At 39.8% G+C, this 19,832-nt stretch overlaps 1 protein-coding gene across 2 annotated transcripts in view; it reads right to left on the bottom strand.

Moving 5' to 3' along the window:
* The window catches only part of LOC133568679 (nuclear receptor coactivator 2-like), a 73,307-nt gene that overhangs the window by 45,526 nt on the left and 7,949 nt on the right, over positions 1–19,832 (bottom strand). The window contains exon 1 of one of the 2 annotated variants that reach the window (XM_061920764.1): positions 8,546–8,746. The exons of the other annotated variant lie outside the window; for it this stretch is intronic. The gene's annotated coding sequence lies outside the window, so the exon portion shown is untranslated. Of the gene's footprint in view, positions 1–8,545; positions 8,747–19,832 lie in introns of those variants that run through there. 2 annotated transcript variants of the gene reach the window in all.

The following is a 19,832-nucleotide window of genomic DNA, read 5'->3' as shown; positions in this document are numbered from 1 at the left end:
AAAACAGTTTTGTTTGACAGAAAAGGCCGGGGGGAAAAAATCATAAAAAAAACTAAAACATTTTTAAATAGAATAGAATAAACTTTATTGTCATTATATTTGCATATAGCGAGATTAAAGACTCCAACTTAAGGTGCTGTTGTGGGAACAAATATGGGGTAAAATAAATAACACAAGAGGTAATAAAGGAAACACTAAAAATTTAAATAAACAGACTATTATCCAATAAAAATAAGAAGCAGTCCTGTACAATATACAAAACACTTTAGAAATACAAAATAGTGTACAATATACAGAACAAGACAAGAGTACCGAAGTAATAAATAACATGTGTCGGATGTATTGCACTTGAAGGGTAGTATTGCACAGTAGGGTATTAGGGCAGGATATTGTATAGGGGTGAATTATTATTATTATAAGTTATAGTTCAACATGGTGACAGCTCTGGGAAAAAAGCTGTCTCTGAGCCTGTTTGTTCTGGCTCTGATGCACCTGTAGCGCCTGCCCGATGGTAGCAGGTGGAACAGGTGGAAGCCAGGGTGTGTGTTGTCTTTGGTGATGGTTTTTGGAATAGATCTGAAGTTGCTGTAGACTCCAGAGATTTAAGCGTTAAATATAAAATGTATGTATGCCCTGGCACACCATTATCATCATTTCATGACCGAAGCAAAACACTTTTTACACTGAAGTAAATACACCTACAACTTATTAAATAAAGACATAGGAAAAACTATCAGCACCAGTAAAGTTTAGATCCATGAAGGAAAGAATAAAGTGAATGAATGTTTATAACTGAATACATTTACATATGCATACAAGTTTGTCTTCTTTTTATATTATTTATTTTAATACATTAAGTAACGTTTATGACAACCTTTTTCCAAAACACGGTATATAATGTGAGATATAACAGGACAATGCATACGTTTATCATTTGTTTTCAAAACGCTTACAAAAAAGTGGGACCCTAAAAATTTCCTGGGAGACCCCTTTTTTTTTTTCCAAGTATCATTGGCAAACTTTCACCCAGTCCTGGCCTTGGCGTGCTGCCCGCTTTGGCACGCATATACTGTATGTGTCTTCTTTTGGGGATTTAAGAATATGGTCAGCTTATGTTAATTGATTTTAAAAACTGTTTTTAAATGTAATCTAGTGATTGATCTAACATGATAGGAGACTATAATGCATCTTTTGTTCAACAGATAACCAGGACAGGCGTGAATGTGTATATGAAATATTAGTGTGCAAAGAACATTTAAGTACCAGTCTATTTAAGTACATTGTGAATATCTTAGTTGGTTGTTCGGTTTATACAGGGTTAGATTGGGGAATGGCGTATCATAATGGTGAAAGATGTTAATGTGTCGTGTTCATGTTAGTATTTAACCTAGTAAGCAGGCTAACGATAGTTGGCCTATGAAACTATCAGTGTGGTTATCAATAACAGTATTTCAATCATTTAAAAGTAATACAGTGACACTAACAGTCTGGCGTTTTTACTGTGGTTATGAGGTTTTGTTGTATTTCCAAATAATGCACACATGGCAAAAGTGCATATTTAACGGTGGTATACATTTATTAGAAAAAAAGAATGAAGATTATGGCAAACAGAACTTTATCTTAATTTAACCAATGTTTCCAAAGAACATATTGAAGCCATAGTGTGTTTTAGCCGATTACTCGATCAATCAAACAAATAATCGGTAATTACCTGATTACTGAAAATAACCAATGGCTGCAGCCCGAGTTTTACATGTAGAAAATAATGTAAAATACATATAATTGGTAAATGAACTGTATAAATGAATGTCACTTTTTCCTTTACTGAAGACTTTTGTTGGCAATGAGGGGAAAAGTCCTTTTGTAAATGGTGAGTTCTTAAATTCAGTAGTTTTTAAATCACCTTTTTTATTTAATCAAAGGGCTTGCAATCACAAATTTATTTGGTACTATGGTGGATTATTTTGCAATGGTACACAATTAAAAAAAACAACAGAAAGGGAGTCGCCAACTTGTGGAATTGTTTTGGGGGACTCTGTTCCGGGAGCAAACGGACTGGTTTGTTACAGTGAGGCGGTATACGAAAACAGGGCCCATTTTGGGTTAGTTAATGAATCATGCATAAAACTACATTTGTTCCTCGTTTATCGCGGTTGATTGGTTCCGGACAAATCTACAAATGAAATACGGTAACACTCTTTAGTCACCTTCCAATCCAATACTGGACTCTCACTATTATGTTAGATCCACTATGGACTGGACTTTCACAATATTATGCTAGATCCGCACGACGTCCATTGCACTGGTCGCCAAATAAGGCCCGAGAGGGTGGGGGGGGGGTCACCCATATCTGCGGTCCTCTCTAAGGTTTCTCATTGTCATCTCACTGTGTTGAGTTTTTCCTTGCCCTGATGTGGGATCTGAACCGAGGATGTCTTTGTGGCTTGTGCAGCTCTTTGAGACACTTGTGATTTAAGGCTATATAAATAAACATTGATTGATTGATTGATCGATATAATAATGCTTCCCAATGTTGAGCCAATCACTGGCAACAATTGGTCTGATTGGTTTGGTTTATGCCAGTATTGATATGTGAAGTCAATTTTGCCAATTTTATGCTTGAAAATGCTCGACTTAGGGGGAACATTTTGTAAAGAAGCAACAATGTTTAAATTGTAATGTGGCGAGGGACGATTGTATGCCTCGTATGCTGTTGGACAGTATGAGTAAAGAAGTTTAATCTGACGGATTGCGGAATATTTTGAAAGCGTGTAAAGACAACAAAAGCACAACAAATGTGTATTATTAATCTTGCCTGCAGTCTTTTAACAGTGTCATCTTTCATTTAACCAGTAGCCATCTTTCAGATGTGTTGAACCTTTTGCAGTTCTGCTGTGCCTCTACTTCTGGAGTGACTGAGGTGAGAAAGTGGGTGTCACCTTACAACCAGAGGCGAGGGAGGGGGGTGGGACGATGTCCACTTCACGATAAAGATAAAAGAAGAGTCTCATAATAGGAAAGAGTTGTTTTCAGGTCAAATATGTGAAGCAGTCTTGCAAAAACAAACAAAACAGACAAGACTTCTCTGACATGAGGACACAAACGTGACATCCTCTCAGGTGAGATGACAAAAGTATGGACCACATGATCTCAGGGAGGTTGATGAACCTGTCGGTCTTTTGTCGCGTTGGCGTCTAAGCTTCTGTAAAGGCCCCACTCTATAAGCCTGCCAACATAAAGGAGATTTAATACCCTGCTGTAGCAGGATTAGGAACACGGGCTTCTACCGTGCACGCCCAGGGACCTGCAATGTACACATGGTGTGTGGGTGGGTCTGAAATAATGACAAGACATCATTAGTGTTTGATGCTGCTCTCATCCAGGGGCTTTACGGTCAGTGGCTGTTGCCGGGGACAACAAGCGTTAATGCTGTCATTTATCACAGTGAATTTAGTCGCGAGCATCCCGCCTGTCAGGAGAGAGGCCGGTGTTCAATTCCCCAACTGGAGGTGAACGATTTCAAAGGATGCAAAGAGCTGCTCAGTCAGTCAGAAATGACTTAGCTTGGGGAGTGGAGGGATGGTCTAAAAAGGGTCAGGTGCTCTTGAGCAAAGCATCAAATCCTTGGTATGTGACACAGTTGTCTGAAATACTATTTGTAAGTAAACCATTACAATAAAAGCACTGAGAAGGTCCAGACCTCCAAGGCCCAACAATACTGCCAGACAGGGGTAATATAGATTCCTCTTTGCAATCCTAGCGGCTTTAGAGAGAGGACAGCAGAGCATAAATTATTGACAACTTCTTCTGTCCTTAATAGACGTTCAAGAAAGAGTCTCGAACATTCCACACCATTATGATGGGTAAGTAATAATAACACAACAATGTTAACAACTGCCCTGAATTGATTAATGTGGACCCCAACTTAAAGAAGTTGAAAAACGTATTTGGGTGTTACCATTTAGTGGTCAATTGTACGGAATATGTACTGTACTATGCAATCTACTAATAAAAGTCTCAATCAATCAATCAGGCAACTGAAAGATAACTTGTCTCACCAGGATTGCAGTCTCTAACCTCTCTGAGGGTCGGCAACCTGAATTACAGTTCTTCAGCCTCCTTGTTGCAGGTCTCTTTGAAGACCTTTGACCGAAGTAGGGTAAAAGTGAATCAGCATTAAGAGAGTGTTCCTTAGGACGTGACGAGTCACCGTTTCACAAAAAGTAATGGAAATCATTACGGTAAAGTTAAATGTTGCATTCAAAGAAACATTAACTTTTGGGTGGCAGAGATCAAAACACGTGCTAAAGTCTTTGCCCTCTCCACTCGGTACTACTTTCTGTTGAGTTGTTGTGAAAGCTCACAAAGACTCGTAACACTACAAAACACTTTTAAGAATATAGTCCATTATCTGTACATCTTAGAAAAAATTATAACAAATAAGAGAATATCTGAACATGAAAATAAATGTAACACTGCATTTGCTTAATTGAATCAGAGAGTTACAGTAGTTTGGTGTACATTCCTATGATTTGCCTTTTGCTATGTTATACCGGTTTTGTAAATTAAACTGTGATTTTAACTATCAATTTGTCACTTTATTTTTTACCCCCCTCTTTTCTTTTTCTTTTGTATTTCACTTTCCTGACACAATACTTAGAGTGTGTGAATGAATGTGTTAAAAATGCGTGGAAGGATGATTTTATTCTATAAGTAAAAAAATTACGAAAACAAATAATTAAATTAAAAATAAAAAGACTCCTAACACTAATGCAAACACTTCTGTCTGCAGTTACAAAAGTTGCCATCCAAGCTCAGGCAAGTTCCACCCGAAAGCACACACACACACACACACGCACACACAACATCCTCTCAAGAAGTAAACGCTAAGTGAGGCTATGAGCTGAAAGAGCTCTTTACTCACTGCATGCACAACCTCATGCGTCCTTAATTGTGTATGCCAACTTCATTGTGTGTGTGTGCATGACGGAGTCTCACATAAAACATCACAAAGTGATATACCAAAATACAGGCGGTCATTATGTTACGTTACATCATTTCGTGGCTATAACAAGGGGTTTCCCAAAAATAACTGCTATTGGAGCTTTGAGTATAGTCTGATACCGATATCAATCCTATATTAACACAAATCATATTACATATTTTTATTATTTTGTCAAGTAGAATGTTTTTTAAAAATGGTTATTCAAGTGAAATTACTTCAAGAACAACAGTAGGCATGAATGAAAAATACTTACTTCATGATAGATTTATACTTTTGGAGTGGAGTGATCATTTGTTTTTGGAGACATCCAATGGTCATCAAGTTGAGCTCATGATATAGTAAGTTGAATGATGCGAACACGTTTGTTACTGGATACTTTCGAATATGCTTTTGCCTTGGAAACTTTGCATCTCTAAGTAATACGAAACTATAATTATCTGATATTTAGATTGACAATTGTGCTTTTTTAGACCGGAATATGGTTTAATTGTGCTTAGCTGTTGTGTAGCTGCTAGCACCTAATAGCCTAAGGCCTACCGTGTTTACTTTTTGTAAATGACTTCACTAAAATAAAAAGACCAACCTTGTGTGCTTATTGTAGGACATTTAGACGGAAACTGAGCGTCCAGCTTTACACAGCACGATGTAGAATTGCTTTTATAGCAGAGATTTTAGATACGAGCTGATATCTTCGGACACTTGTTTTTTTTGCTGATATCGGACCTATATCTGCTATCAATATCGGATTAGGACGCCCCTCGTTATGACAAACTCCTATAAATGATTAATACTGTACAAAAACGAAAAGTAAGGTACCGTATTTTTCGGACCGTAGTATAAGTCGCACCTGCCGAAAATGAATAACAAAGAAGGAAAAAAGCATATATAAGTCGCACTGGAGTATAAGTCACATTTTTCGGGGAAATTTATTTGATAAAACCCAACACCAAGAATAGACATTTGAAAGGCAATTTAAAATAAATAAAGAATAGGGAACAACAGGCTGAATAAATGTACGTTATATGACGCATAAATAACCAACTGAGAAGGTGCCTGGTATGTTAACGTAACATATTATGGTAAGAGTCATTCAAATAACTATAACATATAGAACATGCTATACGTTTACCAAACAATTTGTCACTCCTAATCGCTAAATCCCATGAAATCTTATACGTCTAGTCTCTTACGTGGACCCCGACTTAAACAAGTTGAAAAACTTATTCGGGTGTTACCATTTAGTGGTCATCCATCCATCCATCCATTTTCTACCGCTTATTCCCTTTTGGGGTCGCGGGGGGCGCTGGCGCCTATCTCAGCTACAATCGGGCGGAAGGCGGGGTACACCCTGGACAAGTCGCCACCTCATCGCAGGGCCAACACAGATAGACAGACAACATTCACACTCACATTCACACACTAGGGCCAATTTAGTGTTGCCAATCAACCTATCCCCAGGTGCATGTCTTTGGAAGTGGGAGGAAGCCGGAGTACCCGGAGGGAACCCACGCATTCACGGGGAGAACATGCAAACTCCACACAGAAAGATCCCGAGCCTGGATTTGAACTCAGGACTGCAGGACCTTCGTATTGTGAGGCAGACGCACTAACCCCTCTGCCACCGTGAAGCCCCATTTAGTGGTCAATTGTACAGAATATGTACTGTACTGTGCAATCTACTAATAAAAGTATCAATCAATCAATCAATCAATCAAACGTGAATGAGCTAAATAATATTATTTGATATTTTACGGTAATGTGTTAATAATTTCCCACAAAAGTCGCTCCTGAGTATAAGTCACACCCCTGGCCAAACTATGAAAAAAACTGTGACTTATAGTCTGAAAAATACGGTAGTTAAATGCGTGCGGCGGAAGGATATTCAGGTGGAAGAATCCACAGTGGCAAGTTACTACATTAAGGAAGGAGAACGTCGCTTGTGTTTTAAGCTTCATGAAGGATTAAGATGGTATCACTCTCCCCTGTGGGGTCCGGTCCGATCTGGTGGCCATGTACTGCTTGCCTGTGTATCGGCTGGGGACATCTCTGCGCTGCTGATCCGCCTCCGCTTGGGATGGTTTCCTGCTGGCTCCGCTGTGAACGGGACTCTCGCTGCTGTGTTGGATCCGCTTTGGACTGGACTCTCGCGACTGTGTTGGATCCATTGTGGATTGAACTTTCACAGTATCATGTTAGACCCGCTCGACATCCATTGCTTTCCTCCTCTCTAAGGTTCTCATAGTCATTATTGTCACCGACGTCCCACTGGGTCATTATTGTCACCGATGTCCCACTGGGTGTGAGTTTTCCTTGCCCTTATGTGGGCCTACCGAGGATGTCGTGGTGGTTTGTGCAGCCCTTTGAGACACTAGTGATTTAGGGCTATATAAGTAAACATTGATTGATTGATTGATCATTGAGCATGTGAAAGGATCTGCTCCAATGAAATGGACAGCCATAACTAAGCCGTGTAGTGGTCTCGTTATTGACACTTCTTGTCTCTCCCTCCTTTGCAACACTTTTTCCAGTGTGCGAGAAAAAAAATTGTTTTTAATTTTTATTAGTGGTTGATTATTTCAATAACAGCACGCCATTAAAGCTGTGGGCTATTTGAGACAGTCAGAATGTTACATTACCTTAATGTATTAAGTCAGTGTAAACACTAAAAAGCTGTGCAAACACAACAACTTTTTTTTACTGTAACTGCAACAAAAAGTGAAAGCAAATGTAACATCTGAACAAAGTGTCCCACCGCGCACTGAGAGCTCAAACTCCACCTTTAACTCCTAAAGCTGATAGATTTATCACTGGCGGCTGTGAAAATTAGCATACAGTCGCAGCTGGCTGACGCTTGCAGACTTGCAGAGAAGCCAATGAACACGAGCTGGGTAGCTTTGCGGGTCAACACCCATGTTAGCCTTCTATTTTTAACCAAAAAACACACTAAAAACTCCTCGAATAATGATCTTACAATGGTGAATTAGTCAACGAGCATGAGCCTTCTATTTTTAACCAAAAAACACACTAAAAACTCCTCGAATAATGATCTTACAATGGTGAATTAGTCAACGAGCATGAGCCGGAGAACAAAAACCAAAACAACAGACTTTATTTGACTGATAAGACCACAGAATAGTGCTGACTGGGCACTTTTCTTTCAGCTTCAGCTTGGAACCACAACTCAACCTGATCCCCCAAAAACAACCCCAGACGAGAAGAATACCTGAACACTTGACACACACACAGACACACACACACACACACACACAGACACACACACACACACATACACACACACACACACTGACAGTTCAAAGTCCAAAACAGTCAAACTAAGAAAAGTCAATCATGTGTTGAACTTCCAAAATGTGTCAGCCATGCATGAACTACCTCGGTGAAATATAATTTGCCTTTCAAAAAATGCAAATGCATTGAGAGAAATAAATGATCCCATAAAAAAGTAACATGAACAAATAAAACATGCAATTGCTAAATGTATTAATGAAACAGAACATAATAGAATAGCATGAATGAGCTCACCAGTGTTTGGATTAAACCAGTCCATGACCAGTCCACAACAGACCGACCATTCCATTACCAGTCTGCCCAACTGATTTACTCAGCGCACACACACGCACACGCACACACACACACACGCACGCACGCAAACACACATTCGGAGTCAATGCAACACTTCTCAACATCCACACCCGCTTTGTGTCCCCACTGCTTTCTCTGTGAGAGATCACTGCCGTGTGTGTATTTGTGCGTATGTGTGTCACCTCCGCTAATGACAGCTGACAAACTACATGCCACAAATCCTCTCTCTCTCTCTCTCTCTCTCTCTCTCTCTATTCTGCCACCTCCCCCAGCACGCTTACAAGCTCCACCTACATCACACACACCTTTTTCCTACACACACACTTCATCTCAGCCAGTGAGAAATATCATTATCCTGAACGTTTTATTTTGATCTACAGATCAACGAAAGCTTGACCATAATAAGAAGTGAAAAAGTGACTTCTTAAAGGGACAAAGAGCCACGTTTAAAAAGTACGGACCGGTGTGCATGTAAAGAGTTTTCGCGACCTGCCGGGGCCTCACCTACAGAGTTACCCTTGAAAGTAGGACCCTGGCCCACAATAACAAGACGACCTGCTGTGTTTCCCAGACTCGGAGACCGGGGCCAGCGTGGTGTCTCTGCAGGTCCACAGAGTTCCCACTGTCTCACATATTACACTTGTCGACAGTTTGAGCAAGAACTTGCGTGGCTTTATTTGAACAGCTGAAGCCATGTGGAAATGCGCCGAGAGCATCCACCTGCTGTATGGCCGTCAGTCAGTGTCAGGCCGGAAATCACATGTCCTCCCGAGTCACTCACATCCGGTCTCCAGCAACAACAAAAAAAAGCCTTCCAAAACAAGCAAACACTTTTTTTTTACACTTAATTAGGTCTAAACATGCAAGTCAATATGGCTTGCTAACTCCTTTATGTCATTCTACGTTATAACTGTAGAATGATCGAGGGCGAGTTCTTGATTTCATATGTGGGTTTATTGTTAGGTAGTTTCATTAACGTCCTACCAGCGCGGCAACAACACACAACAACAGCAGTCACGTTTATGTCTACCACTCTACCGTAAGGCGAAGTTCGTCTGCCGTAAACAGCATGTGACACTCTTAAACAGGACAATACTGCAATCTACTGTACATGATGCACCACAACACCTCCAGGCAACTTCAACCCTTTAATCCTCCTCCATTCACATCCCATCTCCCCGGATTGTAAATAACCTAATGTAAATAATCGAATGTATTTCTAATGTATATACTTGTTCTTATGCTATCTGAACTCACTATGTTCTCTGCTCGCTGTTCATATCCTACCAAGTCACACCTACACTGTTTCAATGTCCATTTCTCTGTTGATGCAATTGTTGATGACTGAAGTACTGATATCAACGAAAGCTCCTCATCCCACCCCCCGGATTGTAAATATTTCAATGTATATACTATGATGATTGACTTGTGTGTTAACTGTATTATGCTGATAGTATACATTTGTACCATGAATTGATTAACGTGGACCCCGACTAAAACAAGTTGAAAAACTTATTGCGGTGTTACCATTTGGTGGTCAATTGTACGGATTATGTTCTGTACTGTGCAATCTACTAATAAAAGTTTCAATCAATCAATCAATCATGCATATGTGACAATAACATTTACTTTAGAAAGTGCAGTGCACAACTGTGCACGCAACAGCTGTAAATATACTCCTCCCCTCTTTACCACGCCCCCAGCCACGCCCCCAAACCACCTCCCGAAATCGGAGGTCTCAAGGTTGGCAAGTATGCTATGAGTGCACTTGTGCATGATATCACTAAGATGACGTATCAAAACAACACTCAATTAAAGTGCACTTTTTGTACAGAACGCCACCACAATACTTTAAAACTAATAAAGTGCACTTTAGTGCATGATGTCACACAAGATATTTCAGTAAGTGTCACATAAAAATGAGCTGCATAATAGGAAATCAAATAGTGTATGTCCTTCACTATGTGGTAGGTTCCTGCGGACGTTATCTCTTTCTGTTTTTCGACTATTTTTTTCATACGGTGTTGATGTGGAAATGGTTGCCTCGGCATTTTGTGGGTGTGGCACCGAACGGACATGTTGACATGCGGAGTTTCAAACACTTTTTATTCTCTAGCAGGTGACTTTTCAAATGATGCTCAATATTAGCAATAATGTTACTTTTTGTAGCAACGCTTTTGCCCCACACTTGACAAATTACGGTTGTCTGTTCGACATATTCCCACTTGAAGCCAAACCACCGCCAAACGATGGACCTCCCTGCTGTTTTTCTTGGGAATTAACTCTTCCTTCATTTGTTACCAGATTCGCACCTTCTTTCTCTCGTATTACCACTCGCACCACAGCTAACGTTTCCCATGCTGCTACATCTCTGCTCCGCGAGGGCATATACATATGTGACGTACGTAAGAAGGTGCGCTTGTTTTATGTCTCTGAGAAGGAGAGACAACAAAGAGTGAGAAGAGCCTGTAGTGTAATGCCATCCGTCCATTTTCTACCGCTTGTCCCTTTTGTGGTCGCGGGGGGTGCTGGGGCCTATCTCAGCTGCATTCAGGGCGGAAGACGGGGTACACCCTGGACAAGTCGCCCTCATCACAGGGCCAACACAAGCAACTGCGTGAGAACGTATACTTGAATATCACAATGTAGTCATTTTCTATATCGCACAGAGACTAACCCGCGATATATCGATATATCGCCCAGCCCTAGCTGGAGCTATTGTTCATTTTATTTGTTCGATTAATCGAGTACTGGTAATCAAAACATATTTTATAGCCTCAATGAGTCTTTAAGGTAAAATTGTTGAAAACAAGGATTTTTTATACGACCCTTATTCTTTATCACTATATATTTAGATAACATTGAAATTACAATATTGTCATTAGAGCATTACTACAGTACTTATATTAAAAACAACGATTTCAAATTAAAAAAGGGTAGTCTAAAACCAATTAATAGAAAAGAACCAAACAAAAAGACTTTGATAAAGCATGATAAGTGACATAGCGTTTAACATTTTTATACATGCACATTAAAAGCCTACTGAAACCCACTACTACCGACCACGCAGTCTGATAGTTTATATATCAATGATGAAATATTAACATTGCAACACATGCCAATACGGCCGGTTTAGTTGACTAAATTGCAATTTTAAACTTCCCGCGAGGTATCCTGTTGAAAATGTCGCGGAATGATGACGCGTGCGTGTGACGTCACGGACTGTCAGGAAATATTAGCTCAGCACCAGTCACGGCTAAAAGTCGTCTCTTTTCATCGCATAATTACACAGTGATTTAGACATCTGTGTTGCTGAATCTTTTGCAATTTGTTCAATTAATAATGGAGACTATTAACAACAATGCTGTTGGTGGAAAGCGGTGTATTGCAACTGTCTTTAGCACCGAGACACAGCCGGTGTTTCTTTGTTTTTAACACAGAGCGGTCAAGCGAACATGTTTCTCTACGTCAACCAGCATGTTTTTGGATGGGAAAATTGTGATATATATCTTACCGGAGACATCATTGGATTATTTGTCCTCCTGCAGTAGCTGTTTAAAAGGCAGCTGTGTGCTTGGCTCCTCGGCTTCTCTCTGAGACACTGGCGTGTCCACCGCAGCCATCCGACCTAGAGGTATGTCTTTACAATCTCACTAAAACACTATTAAAACAATAAGCAGATAAGGGATCTTCCAGAATTATCCTAGTAAATGTGTCTAATTACATCTGAAACGCTCACACTGCTGCCGCCCGTAGCCGTCGCTTTTTATTTTATTTTGGGTTTTTTTCTAGTCCTTTGCTATCAATACTACCAACAACGAATCTTTCATCCTCGCTCAAATTAATGGAGAAATTGTTGTTTTCTCGGTCCGAATACCTCTTGCTGCTGGAGGCTCCCATTAAAAATAATGTGAAGACGTGAGGAGCCCTCACCCTTGTGACCTCATCGTCTGTGACTTCCGGTAAAGGCGAGGCTTTTTTATCAGCACCAAAAGTTGCGAACTTTATTGTCGATGTTCTCTACTAAATCCTTTCAGCAAAAATATAGCAATATCGCGAAATGATCAAGTATGACACATAAAATGGACCTGCTATCCCCGTTTAAATAAGAAAATCTCATTTCAGTAGGCCTTTAAAAAAATATTAATTGGAGGGCGGTGTTGTATTTTTGGACAAACAATTCCCTAGCATTAAGATGCTAACATGTCATCTCATGCCCTTATGAGTTTGAATTAAACATTTGTTATGCAAGTCATACATAAAGTGCCGTTAGTTGGCAAAATAAACTTGTACCTTGTTTCAGCCTGTTAGCTGCACGTTTCATTTACAACAAATTAGTTATGAAAAAAACAATAGGCCATAAAATATGTTCTACTATCAGCAGGTAAGACTGGTTACTCTTTTAAATAAATCAAATAACATGCAGTCACAGTCATGCAAGCACACAGCATAGCAAAGAGTTATGCGATCGGTTCTCTAAAGTCATTTGGAGTGCACTGGCACATCTGAGCAGTGTGTGTGTGTACGTGTGTGTTTCTAAATAGGCAACCAATCACTGGCACACACGCACGCACAATTGCCCATCCACAGTTCCTTTCCACACTTCCAAAACAGAAAGCAATTGAAAGAGTCAAAATAAAGATGTGCCATTAAAAGCTGCCATATGTATTAATGTGGCCAGAAATGGTACTGCAATAATCAAAATTCTGTAGTCTCCTTCCACTCTCCATGACTGATGTTGCCAGATATCCAGATGAATCCAAATCCTACTCCAAGGAACTTCAAAAGGCAATCGACGAGTCCTAAGCTGTAGGTTTATCTTGTTTATGCTTCTTGCAAGATGGTTTACTAAATAATTTTGCCACAATTAACTGATGTTGAATAATCAAATGTATTTATAAAGTTAGGCAGCAATATTTTCGTCAGGAGTCAGGACAGATTGTTGGCATTGCCCTGCTAAGTTGTCTAGTGTGACCGTACGGACCACCATTTAATTCTAAATAATTATATACAGTGGGGCAAAAAAGTATTTAGTCAGCAACCGATTGTGCAAGTTCTCCCACTTAAATTTTCATCATAGGTACACTTCAACTGTGAGAGACAGAATGTGAAAAAAACATCCAGGAATTCACATTGTAGGAATTTTAAAGAATTTATTTGTAAATTAAGGTGGAAAATAAGTATTTGGTCAACCGTTCAAAGCTCTCACTATTTTAAGGAGGTTTTGGCTCAAAATCACACGATACATGGCCCCATTCATTCTTTCCTTAACACGGATCAATCGTCATGTCCCCTTAGCAGAAAAAACAGCCCCAAAGCATGATGTTTCCACCCCCATGCCTCACAGTAGGTGTGGTGTTCTTGGGATGCAACTCAGTATTCTTCTTCCTCCAAACACGACGAGTTGAGTTTATACCAAAAAGTTATATTTTGGTTTCATCTGACCACATGACATACTCCCAATCCTCTGCTGTATCATCCATGTATCCATTTTGGTATAAACTCCCAGCTGAACTACAGTTATCAGTTATAAATGTATTAAAAAAGAACATGTTTTATTACTGCCTTTTGACATATCAGGGCTATTTGTAGGCGTGACATGAAACAATAATAATAGTAGTAATAGTAATAATAATAAAAATAATAATCATTATTCATTAACGCCACATTCACAGGTGGATGGTGGTAAGCTACATTTGTAGCCGCAGCTGCCTTGGGATAGACTGGCGGAAAAGTGGCCGCCAATTTGCACCTAAAGCCTCTCTGATCTGACCCCCACCAAACATTCATTCACATTCATACACCAGTGTGAGCGTCACTGGGAGCAAGGTGGGAGAAGTGTTTTGCCCAAGGACACAACAGCAGTGACGAGGATGGCGGAAGCTGTATTCATACCAGGAAGATCAAGGGTGATGGGTCAAATGCAGAGAATAATTTCACCACATCTAGTATGTGTGTGACAATCAATGGTACTTAACCATTCTAGTTGCAGGATGGCTGCTCTACCATCAGAGCCAGGCCGCCATAGTGTGCAGTGTTACACATTATATGTATCTCTAGTAATTGCACATCGGTGTGTGTGCGTGTTGACACGTCACTGTCATGAAGGACTCCAAATCAAATGTACTAAAAAGAAGAAGTGGGCTTTTCTTTGGTCAGCAGCCATATCCGAAACATCTGCTGATTCTTCCCCGCCCCCGGGTTGAGTGTTGTTACTGAGTGCACGTGTGGGTCGTTGTGTTTGTGTGACTGTGTGCCGCTCAGTTGGACTCAGCAGGCTGAAGCCACTTAAAGAGGCACCTGCCACCACCAGTACACACTGCTGTTATATATGTTGTGCGCGCATGTGTGTGTGTGCGCACGTGCAAAACAGCTGATTTTAAGCCCAACAACTCACAAGTACCCGTCCATGTGAATATGTGACTGAACAGACTTTGTGTGTTTGCAAAGTGAATGTATTGTATGTAGATCCAAACTAATAAACATGATGATCATATTACTTTGTCTGTAACTAGCATGGTAACTTTTTCCACGTTCAATAAAAATAATGATTCAACCTTTCTTCCATAGCAGCATAGTCCGTAGCTGCCTGACTGCATGCATCCTGCAGCACACAAAGCCTGCTGTGCCACCGTAAAAACAGGTCTAAAACATTCCTACATACATCTCTCCATCCATTTTCTACCGCTTGTCCTGTTAGTGATCGCGTGGAGTGCTGGAGTGTATTTCAGCAGCATTCGGGCGGAAGGCAGGGTACACCCTGGACCAGTCGCCACCTCATCGCTGGGCCAACACAGATAAGACAGACAACATTCACACTCACATTCACACACTATGGTCAATTTAGTTTTGCCAATCAACCTATCCCCAAGTGCTTGTTTTTGGAGGTGGGATGAAGCCGGAGTATCTGGAGGGAACCCACGCAGTCACGGGGAGAACATGCAAACTCCACACAGAAAGATCCCGAGCCCAGAATCGAACCCGGGACCTTCGTATTGTGAGGCACATGCACTACCCCATTTCCACCGTACTGCCAACATTCCTACAATCAACATTAAATGCTGTATAGTGACCACTTAATCACACTGCGGTAGTTGCAAGAGAAACTGCCACAGGGTGAAATTAAAATCAAAGACAGTATTGTGCTTCCTGTTTATGTTGTCTTCATACTTGCCAACCCTCCCGATTTTCCCGGGAGACTCCCGAATTTCAGTGCCCCTACCGAAAATCTCCCGGGGCAACCATTTTCCCGAACTTCTCCCGATTTCCACCCGGACAACAATATTGGGGGCGTGCCTTAAAGGCACTGCCTTTAGCTTCCTCTCTCACCTGAAAAGGGGACTATTATGTATATGTCTCCGTTATCCATAGGTGTATCTATAACCCATAAAATTTGGCATGCCACCCAAAAATCTCCGCAACTACTATAGAAGTATGGTTGAGAGTTTCCTTACCAGCTCAATCATGGTCTGGTGTGGAATCTGCACTTCTAAAGGAGAGGAAGGCACTCCAGCGAGTGATTAAAACTGCTCAGTACATATCAGGAGGAGCCTTCCCCTCACTACAGGACATGTACTCTACCAGGGCCATCAGGAGAGCACACAACATCATAAAGGATAGTACACACCCCCAGCACAGTCTCTTCAGGTTCCTACCACCAGGCAGATGATACAGGAGCCTGAAATCCAGGACTATGAGACTGACAGTTTCTACCCACAGGCCATGAGGCTTGTGAATGCTAACTCGTGAATGTTAGCTACCCCCCATTTTATTTTTATCTTTTGAACAAAAGACAGCTACCATGACCACCCCCGAACTGTGAACCCTCACTGTAGACACCTCTCACCTTTGATCACTAAAGACACTTTTACTGCTGCCGTGACCCAATGTCACCTCCATATTCATACTGTTGACTGTGAATCTGAATGTGCAATAATGTAGTTACTTACTGTGCCTTGTATACAAATACTTATTTTAGCTGAGTACCATGTGACTTGTTGAAGGGTGGAGTAGCAAAGTAAGATTTTCTTTGTACGGCAAACTGTCTGTGCATATGACAATAAACAATCTTGAATCTTGATTTTTGAATAAAGTAGGCAGGCATGAAGCTATTTCTCAGCGTGTGTTTATTCCTATTCCAGCCGGCACGTTAATACACTGACACACAACATCCCGATTCCCATCACGCATTGCTTCAAAACAAAGGCAAGTAGTAATGTTCAAAAACATAACAGAGACAAAGCAGAAGAACGAAAAAGAGACACAGCAACGATGAGTAAAAAGGATAAGTACGCTTGCAGGTTCCAAAATGATTGGAAAAAGTATTTTTAGTTCATCCAGGACAGCTCAAAGGGGAAGGGGTATGCTGCCTACAAATTTTGTAGATCAGACTTCTCCATTGAACCCGGTGGCCGTGTTAGATATATATATATATATATATATATATACACATACACATACTACTTCATCTCTACAGAACTGTTTCATGAGGGGTTCCCTCAATCATCAGGAGATTCTTGCGTCTTGTGATTTTTACCACACCTACATATTGCGCTCTACCACGGTATCGAGCACTAATATATATATATATATATATATATATATATATATATATATATATATATATATATATATATATTAGGGGTGTAACGGTACACAAAAATTTTGGTTCGGTACGTACCTCGGTTTAGAGGTCACGGTTCGGTTCATTTTCGGTACAGTAAGAAAACAACAAAATATAAATTTTTTGGTTATTTATGTACAAAATTTGTAAACAATGGCTTTATCCTTTTAACATTGGGAACACTACAATAATTCTGCCCAAGTTAATCCACATTAAACTGCCTCAAGTTGTTGCTTTGATTAAATAAAATGAAAAAAACGTTTCTTCTACATATAAAAAGTGCAACATTAAACAGTTTCAAGTCAACTCATCATGCTTAATTTATTACAGCAATTAGGAAGCCTGTAGTTGACATTTATTATGTAAATGTTATATTTTTATCAACATGTGATAGCAGGGACCCTGCCATTCAAAAATAAGCTGCTACATTACTAATGATTAATGTAACTATTGCTGAAAAAAATACCACAATAGCAATAGGAGAGATTATTCATCCCTAAACACAATGCAGTTCAATGAATTAACAGACATGGCTTTGCTGCCCCTAACACACACACGCGCGCACGCGCAAACACGCGCGCACGCGCACACACACGCGCATACAGCAAAATGATCTAACGTTACGCTAAAAGCTAATTAGCCTTCACTTCAAGCCTATACTGTGAGCTAGCTGAGCTGCAGTTTAAGTTTCTAGAAGGTCAACAGGCCCATAGTGATGTTTGTAATAGTTGTGACGAGGAAGTGTTTTTATAATTTGGGGTTAATAACCTGTCCGCTGCTCCCCTGCTAAACGAATATCTGCTCAACGCTAAAGCATTGACTACATCGCTCTGAATACGCACTGCTGATTGGCTTTGTATGTAACCAATCAGATGGTTGTGTGGGCGGGACAATGCTTGCTGCTGAGACAGAGGCAGAAAGCAGAGCAGCTTGTGAAGACTTCTGCTTACAAACTCGTTCGGTACGCCCGCATGCCGAACCAAATCCCCCGTACCGAAACGGTTCAATACAAATACATGTACCGTTACACCCCTAATTAATACATACATACATACATACATACATACATACATACATACATACATACATACATACATACATACATACATACATACATACATACATATATATATATATATATATATATATATGTATGTATGTATGTATGGGAAAAATCACAATACTACTTCATCTCTACAGAACTGTTTCATGAGGGGTTCCCTCAATCATCAGGAGATTCTTGTGTCTTGTGATTTTTCCCACACCTACATATTGCGCTCTACCATGGTATTGAACACTATTCTCTGGATAATCCAATCAAGACATATATATAAATACATATATATATATATCTTAATTGGATTATCCAGAGAATATTGCTTGAGACCGTGGTAGAGCGCAATATGTGTATGTGTGGGGGAAAAAAAAAAATCACAAGACTACTTCATCTCTACAGAACTGTTTCATGAGGGGTTCCCTCAATCATCAGATTTTTTTTCTCCTGATGATTGAAGGAACCCCCTCATGAAACAGTTCTGTAGAGATGAAGTAGTCTTGTGATTTTTCCCCCACACTCATACATACACACATATATTATATATATACACATATATATATATACACATATATTATATATATACACATTTATATATGTATATATACACATATATATATACACACACATATATATACACACATATATTATATACATATATTATATATATATATACACATATATATATATATACACTCATATATTATATATATACACATATATATATACACATTTATATATGTATATATACACATATATATACACACACATTATATATATATATATATATATATATATATATATATATATATATATATATATATATATATATATACACATATATATACACACATATATATATATACATACATACATACATACATATATATATATATATATAAGAAATACTTGAAAATATATACATAAAATCCCCTACACTCCCCATTTCCCGAATTTGCAGGTCTCAAGGTTGGCAAGTATGATTGTCTTCCAAAGTCCACTTCCTGTCCGCTAAAGATATGTTACATGAATATTAGTAGCTTACTTTGCTGAATTTCCCCCAGGGATCAATAAAGTACTTTTTATTCTATTTTATTCTATTACTGAAACAGTAAATGGGAAATTTAATTGTCCGTTTTTTTGGATTATTTTTCGAATATTCAAATGTCCATCGCAAAATGAGCCACTAACCAAATATAAACCAGCTGCACAGAGTAGAGCCACTAGCAGCAATAGGTCACTAACCGCGTTACCACAAGGACGGCACGGATGCATCTCACTGTGTTGTTGAGGAACATCCTTGCCCCACCAGGCTGGGAGACGCCACAATTAGCTCTGCCAAAAGCCTGTTATGCTATTAGCTTGTATTAGCATGGTAGCAGCCCGCGGCCTCTGACAGAGCTCTGCTGTCACAGCTACAACTAACCAAATTAGCGCTCGTTATGCAAGCTGCTGGACTTGGCTGCGCGTGCCTGCAGCTTTAACTCTGTACATCATCATGTCACATGTGCTCGCTGACTGCTGTTGCCTCAAGTCATTTAAATAAGCAA

This window comes from Nerophis ophidion, linkage group LG14 (genome assembly GCF_033978795.1).
Source record: "Nerophis ophidion isolate RoL-2023_Sa linkage group LG14, RoL_Noph_v1.0, whole genome shotgun sequence".
Lineage (NCBI taxonomy): Eukaryota > Metazoa > Chordata > Actinopteri > Syngnathiformes > Syngnathidae > Nerophis > Nerophis ophidion.
The sequence above is the reverse complement of the archived record's forward strand: the minus strand, read 5'-3'. Positions and strand labels throughout refer to the sequence as shown.